We start from the raw sequence: 13,407 nt of genomic DNA, 5'->3' as shown, positions 1-13,407 counted from the left end.
CTGGTTATATAGCTGTGTCATTGGAAGAAAGCAGGAAGTTACAGCTAATGACTCTTACAGCCTCTGGTCAGAGGTAATGTTTGTTGTGCCCCAAGAAGGCGGGGTTTCTCAATATCTATTCCTCCTCCAGAAAGACTGTCCTGAGTGACACTCTGGATGTAGATTGTGACACTCTGGACAACATGTTGGGCTGTCCCAGGCTGTCCCATTGGATCAGTATTCAAGGTGATACAGAATGTTCATGTACATGGGGGCTAAGCAGCTAGACAAGTGGGTCACATCCAATAACTGCTGAATGGAAAAGTGTCCCAAGAAAAAATGGCAACTTTTGCAAGACATGCTTTCCAACTTTCAAAAAGACCCATAACAGTTTGATCTGCACCCTGCAGACAGATCATTCATTTGTGTCGTAATGTCAGCTAGAAACCTTAGTTTTGTAGCCCATTTTATATCATGCAGCTCAGGTAGTTTTTACCTTTTTTTTACAAAATGATCTTGATTGCATGAAGGCATACCTGCCAAATCCTTGCCATGGCTTAGCCAACAAACACTGCTGTATGATAATAATAATTGCTTACACTTATGTTGCTCTTTTCTGGACACTACACTCAAATCTCTTTGATGCGCCGGCAGCCACAGTGGTCTGCAAGCCGTGAGCTGCAGGGTGATGTGGCTGCTGGTATAGAGGAATGATCTTGTCCATCTCCTGAAACAGAGTTTGAAACTGAGTCAAGGGAGATCGAGCAATAAGAAAATAAACTATTTTCACCTCTGTAATCATCACATTATTAAGCTAGTAATTCAAAATGAAAGTCTACTGTGGGGTGGCCAACGTGATCCGCGATGATCTCAACGAGTCTCTTCAGTATTCCTACCATGGCAGTTGTCAAAGAAAATATTTCCTTCATATCATTCCCTCTTTCCTCAAAATGATTAATAACCTTCTGAGCTGTATCTTCAGCTCTTCCCAAATTCCAACTCAGTCACAGTATCTCACAAGAATTGATAATGTCATTTCATTGTTTATATCCACACACTCATCAAGCGCAACACAAAATACTTTTACATTTTTAATGCCAATGTCTGTTGTTTGTTAACGTTTTCAGCCATTTCACTTATTTGTCTCTTCATTGATCTAGTAGACACAGGTGAACCCTTCATTCTAGAGATGACCATCTCCTTATTCGGCAATCTATTTAAACATCAGAACATATACTGTAAGAAAAGCTCTATTATATTTGCCCCATCCGTAAATGATTTTCTATGTTTCACAACACTTTGTCTGACTTTGTAATTTTAAAAGTGTTGCTTTGTTTTCTGTGTCTTGCTGTGTCCTGTTTGATAGACTCAGCCTTGCCCAACTCATCTTTGAAGAGTTTGTCCTGTTCTGTCTGAAAATGTTGCTGAACATTTGATGTTTGACAAACGACACTCTCACATCCTAGATCACAAACAATATGGTCCTTATTTTGAACAAATCCATATTCTTCTCTCAAAATAAGCAAACATCTGACTGATTTCTTCTTGCAACTGTCATTTTGTGCAAAATGTTTGTGTTTACACTTAAGTCTGATGTTATCAGCGGCACAGATTGTGAGCTTTGCTGTGAAAACAATTTCCAAACACCACTACAAATAATGCAATAAATAAACCAAGCCAATCATTTATTTTCTGTGGCAAAGAACTTTCATTAGGATATATATTGCAGAAAATTACAGTCAAACACAGCTTTTAATGTTTTTTAACTTAATATCTTTGTTGCCAATTAGACATTTATTAATTTATATCATGCTGTTAAAAATCCCTTTGTGTGCCAGTAATGTCATGTGTGCTGTAGGTTGCCAACCACTGGTTCCAGGGCTTTAATTTAACACATTAACCTGAAGGTCTTTTGAGACCTGTAATAGACTGTTAAAACTGTGAATGTTTCAATATATGTCAATATATTAAGTACAAATAAAACCACTAATGAGTTCAGGATTTTTAACTGAAATGTGTAGAATTTTGCGATACTGTCAAATTATTTTGATACCAAGAGTTAAAACCCTGTCTGAGAACTTGGGACTGCAGTTCCCCTATTAGATCTGAGTGAGGTGTGGATCAATATTGCCGGTGGGGTCATGATTTTGATTGGGAGCTAGTGGGAATTAAATAGAAAGAAATGTTCCACTAGAGCTCCACATTCAGACACATCTTTCTACAGTCTTTTTCATCCCACTGTGTCTCACCTTCCCTGTAATAAAACTGTGATGAGAAATATAAGATGCCTGATCTTGTGAGAAAAGCTTCCCCTCTCATTTCCTTGTCTCACAGGTTTAAACCTGCTCCCCACTCTCTCGTTCCTCTTTAACTTTGTCCCTTTCTTTCTCTTGTCTGTTCTCCATCTGTCTCAATCACTCTTTTCACAGAAGTAATGCCAGCCAGACCATTTTCTGTAGTGCTGCTCAGTCAGTAGAGGACTGGTTATTCAGCAGTAAGACCAGAGGGGAGTGAGGAGCACTCTGCTTCAACAGTGTGGACAGTGTTGCACACACCTTTTCCCCAAACTTTCAGACTCTAAAATACCAGACTACAGGTGAGTGTGCCTGTGTCTCCCTCGGAACACAGTGTGCACTTTGGGGAATCAATAATATGCATTAAAACCGACTCTGAGACAATAGATGTGTCCTAGAAATTAAGTTAAAAAGGATCAGCTGGTGATTGGGATTTCTCAAAGAAAAATTCAGATCACTCCAAATAGTATCCAATGAGAAGTGTATCCATGAGAAACAGGTCAATTTCCAGCTGTTATAGATCCTTAAGGATTTATATCATGATCTAAGTACAAAGAGTTACATTAGGACACTATTCCCTAAGCTGTGTCCCCTGCATCTATTATCTTACATAAGGGATGACCCAGAGTTCCATGTCCCAGGTAACCCCATAAAAACACACAGCAGACAGAAATAACAAAGAATGAAAAAATGTGTATATTATCCTTAACAATGGCACATGCAAATGTTATTTCCCTTATTCAACAATTGAAATAAAAGAAACGAGCATCCATCAGATAAAATTCCAGTTTTTATGAAAAACTGGACAGTGTGAGCCCCATGTAGTCTGATTTTAATGTCTTTCCACTAGGCACCACACTGTAATTGGGTACAAAACAATGGGGTTTAATTGTCATTCTTTAAAAGTCAATTTTCTAAAGTTGTAGCTCATGAAAATACCCAGATTGTTTTCCAGTGCTTTTCCAGTGCTACTCCAGTGTCTTCTACTGAAACTGGGGGAACAAAGACAGCACATTCTGCATGAAGGTTTTATAAAGCCAGATCCAAGGGTCTCAAAACCTTTTCAAAATCTAAAATTATACAGATACTTATAGGCAGTTATAGACACACAGTCATAGTTTTATAAGCAAATAGTAAAAGAGATGTTATCTTCTGGCAGCTCAGTTATAAATTTCTTAAAGATCAGAGTTTGCAATCCACTTTTTTTTCTTTGTAGTCCACAATTTCTTCCAATATGTGGCCTTTTTGAGAGGTTTGAGGTGCCTGAAATGTATGAGCAATACATAGGCATAGCACAAACCCTCATTTCATACACCACAGCTGTCACACACCTCTCTCACTTTTTCTGTAAACTTAGTAGCCTTGATTTGTATTTGTACAATTGGTGATGTTACTGAACTGACAAGGTTTTCTTAGCCTTTCAAAATATAAAATAAAATTATGAAAATGTCCATTATTATTATTAGTGAGCTACTGGGAGTGACACTGACAAGCCAGACCTGTGCAGCGTATACACAGAGTGGCATCAGAGTGAGGAGCCAGGGAGGTTGTGTATTTGTTTTTTATAACGGAAAGTGTGTTGAGTCTCAGCACGAGTGGGATGTGATGAAGAGAGACTCTGGGTTGTTAATGTGAGAGGTCTGAGTGCGGGAGTGAGTCTCTGGAGACTGTGTGTGTGTGACTTAGTCTGGTGGCTTCAAGTGAGGATGTCAGTGGCTGGAGTCGGACCTGGAAGTTGGAGTGCTGACTGGCCGTGAGGGGACCAGTGAGTGTCATGTGGGAGCAGGAGGCTCCAGATCAGGGAAAGAACAGGAAGCTGCTTGTGGTGACTCGGAGCAGAGGGTGCCATCTCCCTGAAAGGGACCAGCCGGAGGGCGTGTGAGAGGTGACCCAGAGGTCTCTGAGGATGTGTGCCCCATGCTCTGGTGCCATGATGAGGGGCTGAGTACATCATCACTCTTGAAGGAGTGGGCTTGCAAAAAATGTGGAAACGTTCTCCAGGAGGCTCTGAGGAGTGTGTCTGGAGTGGTGGACACGCCTGTTTGTGGGGGTCACTACCACTGTGACATCACAGTATCATGGAGAAACGTGGTTAGTTTTCTAACTAACCTGGAATCTATATCAATGGTTGTTATGGTCCTTAGTTGGAGAGTTATTATTTTTTCCCTAATTGTTTTCTCCTTTTTCTCTGGGTGCTGCCAATTAAGATACTGTATTAAGCAAATGAGGCACAAGCATTCAAAAGGGGGAATACTGAGAGACTTTGTTTTGGTATGGCCTCATTGTTAGGCACGACCACCTTTCCGGTTTTAGCCTGTCTAGTTGTTTTCTTAGTCAGTTAGTTTGTCGGGGGGGAGGTCTTTTCTTTGTCTTTCCCCTCCCAATTGGAATACAAATGTGCAACTCTGCCTCCCTGTGTTTTTTGGTATAATACAGTTTATTTGTTTTCTCAAACATAATTGCTTCTCTCTCACACACTAGAATAGTAATTTTAACAGAACTCTATTGACAATGGAGTCCAACTGTATCAATATTAATGGTATTCAAGTGAAATGTACAGATGGATCCCAAGTCTAAAGATTTCCCCTGTGGCAGACAAAGTCTTAGGCAGAATTCTGGTTCATACAGACTTGCTCTCTCTTTTCTGACTCGTACAAAGTGGATGCAGTCACTTCCTCGAGTCGACTTTGGAGAGTCGATTCCTCTGGCAAATTATGATTGAGATTGTTTATTGCTTCACATTTTGATTATGTGTTGTTATAGTTATAACCTTGCTTGTTTTTGTATAAATTGTTTATTTTCTTCAAAAGAGAATGTTGTTTTCCTCAAATAACAATCAAAATCTCCAGTTCTCTAACTCCAGTGTTGTTAATTTACATTTTCTATGAATTCAACCATGTGAAGAATAACAACCAAAGCTATAACTTAAACAAGACACCATAAAATGTGAAGCAATTTCTATTATGGCTAAAAGTCAACATCTCAACATTCTATTTCCCTATTCCAACCATTGTAGCTCCGTGTGTCTCCCTGTTTCCCACTGTCTCCCTTCCTGACAGTTTTTTCTAATCTTTCTTCTTCTTTCTGGAGCCCAAAATTTGATGCAGCAGTTATCTTCATCATCCTCATCCATGGACACTCTGAGATGGAAAATGCCATGATGTTTTATATTACTGCTGAGCTGAGTGTTGTAGTGAAGACTTGGAAAGAAGGATGTGGATGAGCTGTGCAGATGTTCAGTTGTGCTCCTGTCTTTTTGTCTGCAGGATGTGGGAATGTGGACTAACAGATAGATGTTGTGAAGATCTGGCCTCTGCTCTTCAGTCTCAACACTCCAGTCTGAGAGAGCTGGATTTGAGTTACAATACCCTGGGGGTTTCAGGAGTGAAACTGCTGTCTGCAGCTCTGAGGGATCCCAACTGTAAATTAACAACACTGAAGTAAGTGAACACTGGTGATTTCTTTTTATTGTTTTATTTAGATATGTTAAGACTCACAGCATTCCATTTTTCACATGCATCAAAATGTAACACCTAGAAAATACAAAAAAAAGAAGGGTGACATATAAAAGTATTTTTTGTCTAATTTTATACAAGTTCTTGTCTTTGGGCTCTTTGTAAACATATGATTACTGAGAGGCTCAAAACACAACCTTTCCCATTTTTTAAAATATATACTATATACAGTATGTTGTAGATTTTTAATTCTGTAGGTAATTTTCTTTTTGAAAGTTATTCTAGATTTGAACACTAGGTCTGTCCAGCTTTAACCAGTTTCCAGTGATTCTCTCCAGGAAGGTGAATTAGTGGATTTATGCAGATTTTAATGTTTTTAGATTCTTCAGTTGCTATGGGAGTGCCAGCCTCCCTTTCCATTTGAATCTTACCCTTATCTCTTATATTAATCCCTTTTTTATAATATTTTATATACATCTGAAAGGAAGTAGCTATGGAAGTGAGTTAGGTTTGCGATATTTATCAATTTGTTTATCTCTCATCTTTGAATACAGTAGATGTAAAACACAGATTACAAAGTAAATACCGAGACAAACGCAAACGCGTTTTTAATAAAATGCTTTCATTCATTCAACAGAGAGAGAGCGTAAAACCTGGGTGTAACAGCTGTTCCTTTTTCTGATCACTAGCTCTCTGGATAAACGTCTCGCCTGTCCAGTTCTTCGTTTTCCTAATTTGCCGATTATGCCTGCTGCGATCCACTCCTACCCTCACACCTAAAGAAGACTATTTTAAATTTCTTTGCGCATCCTTAAGGTGATATCACATAAAGGTGATATGTAAAATAATGTTTTTTTATTGTTGTTATAGAGAAACATGATCAGATTTTCCCCGGTTCAGAAAAAAGATCTTAAGTATACTAGTTAAGGAAAATAAATCTTAACGGGGAGAAAGCTATGCTGAAAGTTTATTAAGATACTTAGAAGACAAAGATATCAATTTATTTTAGTCAAAATTGTATATATCACCTTTAAAAGTGGAATCTCAAAGCAAAGTAAATACCCAACACTTATTGTACCTATCTGTCAGGCTAATAAAACACCTTGAATTGAATTGAATTGAGGGAGAGAAGGGGGGAGGGTGAGATAACCAGGACGCAAGGCAAATAAGATACACTCCACAGGCATTCACAACAGCAACATATGAAACGTCTGCACATATAGTTAAGTTATTACTTGGTTTTCAAAGTGCAATGAAATACAATATTGTTGTTGTTGCTGTTCTTGTTGTTTTTATCCTCTAAAGCGTTTTGAGAAGCCACCTTTAAAGGTGATATATACTGTAAAAGCGCTGATTCTTATGGAATGTGTTCCGCCGGGGATTCAAATTTTTTTTTATTTTTTTTTTAATCGCGTATCTAAGGAAATCTCAGTTTAACTTTGTTCATGAACAAACAGTGGCATGTTACATTATTATTAGTTTTTTTGTTAACAAGGTTCGCCAGCTAATGTGAATCGAAACCTATCTTTCTAGCCTTTAAAGTCGTGCGATGTGTAAACCACAATTCAACTAGAGAAAAAAAGACCTGACTGACAAGATTTAAGATGTGGCTGTCAATGTTGGATTAAAAAAAACACATTGCCCGACGTTTGTTGCATTGCTTGAAAAATAACTTTATTTCGAGAGACTGGATAAGTAATTCAAGTGTTTTTTTTAACTTCCTGAAAAACAACTAATAATTTAACTATATGTGCAAACGTTTTATGATATGTCGCTGTTGTGAATGTCTGTGGACATGTGCTGGCTGGACAGGAGGCTCTACTGTACACAGAGAGGGGCGGGTGGAGGGGAAAAGCCGATACATACTCTTAGAGTTTGATTAATAGGGAATATAATACAAAAATATAGTACTAAAAATAAGATACACTCTACAGACATTTACAACGGCGACTGTCAGAAGATAGGACACAGCGGCTCAGGCACCCGCTGAATGGAAAAGGGGCGCTTTAATGTTCTGTATGGCTAATACTAAAGCCAATACTGGCTCAATACCCTCAATGGGCTTTGACGTGCTAATGCGTTGGTTTAACAGTCCGGGTGTAGCAAGCCTCTAATGTTTAACCTTTAACTGTTTTTCCATCTACTGTATTGCTTTGAGATGCCACTTTTTAAGGTGATATGTAAAATAAAGTTTTTTTATTATTGTTATAGAGAAACATGATCAGATTTTCCCTGGTTCATAAAAAAAGATCTAAACTGCTACACCTAACTTTCTTAATTTGATGTATTTAAAGCAGTGGACTACTGTAGGTGTAACATAACATTCAGAAATACAATCGAGAATAGTTTTGTGGTGTTTGTTTAGATGAAACTTTCCTAAAACGTATAACGTATAACGTAACAAAATTAAAGACGATTAAAATCTGTAATCTTTCCACTTGTACTGTATGTCATCGGAAAGTTTCTGCTTTGTGTAAGGATGGTATCAAAAAGTAATCTTAAGTGGTGAGAAAGCTGTGCTCAATGTATTTAAGGGACTTAAAAGTAAAAGGAGATGCTTCACATTGCTTGACTAATTTTAAAAACTAAGTTATAAATGCAGTTATAAATCCCTCGGTGCCGCGCAGGGTGTAAATATCAAAATATGCATTCGCCCCGGGCAGAGGCCAAAGAGCGCCTGGCTGGGGTGCGCGGGGAAGAGCAGGACAGGAATAAAAGGTGGGGTATAGGAAGGCGTACAGTCTGGGCAGGTATAGATTACACTTTTCTAAAACGTATTTGAAAATTAAAACGATTACAATCTAATCCTTCCACGTTTGATCCAAAAATCCCAAGAAATATAAATCTAAACGGGTAGAAAGCTATGCTGAAAGTTTATTAAGATACTTAGAAGACAAAGATACTGTATCAATTTATGTTGCATTAGCCTGATTATGATTAAAAAAACATATAATTAAACACGCGTTTGCGATTTAAATCAATATAAATGTTTATATTGGAACGCATTCTGTCCAGCCTCCATTTCTCTATAAAAATTTACTCTATTACACACACACACACAATAGAAGCAGGAAGCAGAAGCAGGGACTGTTGTCAGAAGGGAAGCAGGTGACTATTCATTGTTATCAAAAATGACTTAGAATCGATCATGTTGTGATATTTTGAAATATAAAAGTCAATTGATTGTCCATAATATTGCTATTCTATTTTTTCAAAGAAATGTTTAAGAGAAAAGTCCAGCACCAGCTAGATTTGAACACACAACCTGTGAGGTGGTAATCAAGCACGTAGGCCAGTAGGCTACAAGGGAAGACACATGAAGAAAGAGGCGAAACAGCCCTACACAGTCCTGCCGCAGTACACAAATTTAATCATGCTTGATCCACCCACCCACACCCTGGTACGCCTTGCACAATTGGTCCTCACACTGAATGCATTCTCTTTCAATAATCTTTTTTACCAACAGGTCAGTGGAGTTGCCATGGGCACCAGAATGGGACCCAGCCATGCCAACATACCGGCTGGGTAGAAGAACGCTTCTTCGCCTCCTACACTGGCTATGTCCCTGACCTCTACAAACGATATATTGATGACTGTGTCAGTGCCGCCACATGCTCCAACGATCAACTTGAGTTCTTCCTGCACCATTTCACCAACTTCCACCCGTCCCTCAAATATACGGTTAACATATCTTCCACCACTCTTCCGTTTCTAGACATCCACTTGTCTATCAACTACCCCCGACTGTCCACTTCAGTTTATTACAAACCCACGGATTCACACAGCTACCTCCTGTACAGCTCATTTCACCCCAACCACACTAAAAACTCTCTTCCTTTTTCACAGTTCCTTAGGTTACGACGACTATGCAGCGACGACATCGACTTCGAGAACCAAGCCCTCGAAATGTACTCATTTTTCATCAACAGGGGATACCCCAGCAGTGTGATTGACAGGGCCCTTGCCCGAGCCAAAAACACCCCCCGGACCATCAACCCGATCAGGAACTCCCGCCGTAACAACCGCATTCCCTTGGTGCTTCCTTACCACCCTAACACACTTCCTATCCCCAGGACCATTAACCAGAACTTTTCCATCCTACAGGATGACCCCTCCATTGGGGCCCTCTTTTCTGATCGCCCTATCATCTCATATCGCCGACCACCTAATCTGCGTAACCTCCTTGTTCACAGCTCCCTTGACCGCCCTCAACAACCATCCACACCAGGCACTTTCCCTTGCAACAGAGCTCGCTGTATCACCTGCAAGTACACAGCCACCACCACACTCATTCAAGGCCCCTCAGGACAATTCCGGATCACCCAGACAGCATCTTGTACCTCTAGCAACCTTATTTACTGTATCTCTTGCAGCAAATGCCCAGCCATCTACATTGGAGAAACAGGAAGGAGACTCGGAGACCGCTTCAGAGAACACGTCAGGGCTGTGAAGATTAAAGATCTCTCCAAGCCCATTGTTTCTCATTTCACCTCTGATGGCCACGACCACTCTAATCTCTCCGTCTGTGTTCTCAAAGACGGTTTTCCGAACTCATACATCAGAAAGACCACCGAAACTAAAATTATTCTGCAGTTAGGATCACACATTCTCCCTTCCCTTAACGACAGATTACTGTTCTTTTAAATTTTCTCCATTCATTGGAAGTTTCATTTCACACCTCTCTGCACCCATCTGACTTCACACCTCTTGATTGGCCTCTCTCTCTGTCCCCTGCTCCCGCCTCTCACTCCTCCTCCCTCCCAACCTTTGTTCTCCCGCTACTTTACCTTTGCCTACTGCCCTGTCTCTCTCACACCTGAAGAAGGCTCCACGGCCGAAACGTTGTGTTCTCTTTCTTCTTTTTTTCAGCATGGAATAAACCTATTACTTGTTCCTTTGCAGCCTACGCATGCTGACGCAGCTACCCACCTGAAATAATATAATATTATTTAAGCATTAATAGTATTATTCATAAACACTGTCATGCACAAATCTTTAAATAAATAACAATAATAATAAAACAATGACAATCTGCAAGAGTTCAATTTTTAGATCCATTCATTGTTTTTTTTTGTTCTTACAGTACCTCGTGAATGTAAGCCTAACACTGAAAAAGATTCCTTAGCAGAGCAAGGTGGCAGAATTCCTTATCTTCAAAGAGACAGAACAAGCTCCTCCAGATGTTCATCAAACACCACAATCTGCAGACCTGCTGATCAAACCCCTCTGAGTAGACTGTTTGAAGGACTTTGTTTCCATTGTGCTCTAGTATATTTGGAAGGTAGAGACAGGTCTCTCTCCTGCTCTGGATCTGGTCCAGTGTTTAATTGGATGAGTATAAATGTGTTTCTTATCTCTAGAATTAAAAAAGATTGTATCTTAAATATATAATTAGCTCTGTTGGTTTGCTATGCACATTTTGTCTTAATAAAATTGGATTTTGCATACCTGCAAGTTTTTATTTTGTGCAGTTAATTCCTAGGAAGATGGCATGGTAGCACACTGGTTAGTATTGCTGCCCAACAGCACTGGGACCCTGGATTCAGTTCTGGGATGCTGCTGTATCTGTGTGAGGTTTTTATATTCTCTTCATGTTTACATGGGTTTCCTCCAGTTACTCCAGTTTTCTCCCACAGTTATGTTCGTAGATTAATGGGATTCTGGGAAAATTGACTGGTGTGAGTGTGTGTCCTGTGATGGACTGGAGTCCTGTTCCGATTGTACCCTGTCTTGTGCCTATGGATTTCTGTGATAGGCTCTGGCTCCCTCATACAATTTCAGTAATAAGTCTCTTTCTGTATGTAGAGTGGAAGAGTGTGTATGAACAGTTTGTCTATATGAAGGCGTCACTGCAGGGACGTGGATTTGGACTGACTGTGTATACTGACTGCGTAAACTGGGTTCACTCTGGGTTCAGCTGGTACTAGTGGGTTGAACATGTATTTTCCATTTTTCCAGTAGAAAGGTACTGCTGGTTGTTCTGTATGTCCATGTTGCACCTGAACCAGACATAGCGCAGAAAAGGATTGCACAAACACTTGCAAAAGCTTAAATATATAAAACAATCACAGATAGCTGTGTGTTACAAAAGAACACGTGAACATCCATATTTTAATCATAATTTAATTGAAAAGTGTTAAACATAAACATATTTTAGATTTTGTGTAGTTCCTAGCATTGAACTGTGTGTTAGATGCAGATGAATAGAAGGAATAGGCAAACATACAGTAGATAATGCTGATCCACGGAGCCAGCATCTTAAGATGTTCATATTTAGAGGCTATTTGTTTAAATAACAAACTAGCCTGTGGATACTGATGTGCCAGAGAGGTGAAAAAGCTGTTTTCTAAGCCAGCACTTTAAAATGTATCCTCTGTGAGTAACTGCTGCTACAGTATCTCATAGTGGTTTTTGTAACACTGTGTATAGTTACACAGTATCTTTAGTTCTATCAATTTTCTAATCTCTTTATCCAGTAGAGGGGAGCTGGAGCCTATCCCAGCAATAACAGATGCAAGGCAGGATACACCCTGGACATAACACCAGTCCATCACAAGGCAGACACACAACACAAACACACACATTCACACCAGGGCCAATTTATCCAGAAGCCTATTAACCTGCCAGTATGTTTGGACTACGTGAGGAAATCAGATCCCCTGAGGAAACCCACAATTTACATGCATAATTAAATTTTGAAAGCCACTGAGACATCTGGTGCTCCTGTTTTATTTCTGAAAAAAGATACAAAAAGCATGCTAACCAGTGTGCCAAACCTGTTATTTAGGTAATACAATTATATATTTATAACAGTTACTTTGTTCAGCATTGTTATTAATGATTGTTTAGTTAGAAAAAATATTCCAATTATATTTTACCCTATTATATTTTACTGACGTTTTTCTTTATTTTAAAATTTTGTATTTTGCTTATTTTCTGATACAGTACTCAGATTTAATGTATATTGGAACAAAGTCTTGTACATTAATATTTTTTTCAAGATGTAGAAGAAGGGAAACAATTTATTACAGTAAAATTGTTAATATTCATTATTGATTACTAATAGTTTATTCTAACACTTGCCTCTCGTATTTAGATGTATTTGAAAAAGTGAACTAAGTGTGACATAACATTCAGAAATACAATCGAGAATCGCTTGTGGTATTTGTATAAATGAAACTTTTCTAAAATGTATTAAAAATATTAAAATCGATTAAAATGTATAATTTTGCCATGTGTAATGTCACTAGGAAGTACAATAAGCACCTGCTTTGTTTAACGATGTTTCAAAAATAAAACTAACTGGTGTGAAAGCTATTTTTAATGCTAATTAAAAATCTTGAAGTTAAAAGAAATGATGTAAATTGCTTTATTAATTTTATGCAGATACGCTCTGTACTGAAAGCGATCCAGGCTGCAGATCGCTCATTCTGTCTTGCTGAGCTCCACACCTCCTCTCTCTCTTAGTTCTGCCTCTTCTCTAACGGAGCTCAGTGGGCGGGGCGCTATTTTCTCAGCGACCTGCTGATCTGCTTCACACCACAGGAAGACAGGAGAACGTGATTTTTCCTGTATGAAACGCATGTTATGTTTACAAAATTAAGGTGTTTCAAACGTTTAAAAATTAAAAAGAACTTACAGCATACACAAAGATTCTAAGCTGATCACGAAGAAGAAAA

The 13,407-nt window shown here is 38.9% G+C and overlaps 1 long non-coding RNA gene across 1 annotated transcript; it reads left to right on the top strand.

The window, feature by feature from the left end:
* The first annotated feature begins 5,303 nt into the window (after positions 1–5,303).
* LOC148646935 (uncharacterized) lies at positions 5,304–13,083 on the top strand. The gene is made up of 2 exons (XR_015927688.1): positions 5,304–5,713; positions 10,812–13,083. It is a non-coding gene; the product is annotated as an uncharacterized LOC148646935 (long non-coding RNA).
* Positions 13,084–13,407: the final 324 nt, after the last annotated feature.

The sequence above is a fragment of the Lepisosteus platostomus genome, chromosome 16, assembly GCF_059453375.1.
Source record: "Lepisosteus platostomus isolate fLepPlt1 chromosome 16, fLepPlt1.hap1, whole genome shotgun sequence".
In the NCBI taxonomy this organism is placed as follows: domain Eukaryota; kingdom Metazoa; phylum Chordata; class Actinopteri; order Semionotiformes; family Lepisosteidae; genus Lepisosteus; species Lepisosteus platostomus.
The sequence above is the reverse complement of the archived record's forward strand: the minus strand, read 5'-3'. Positions and strand labels throughout refer to the sequence as shown.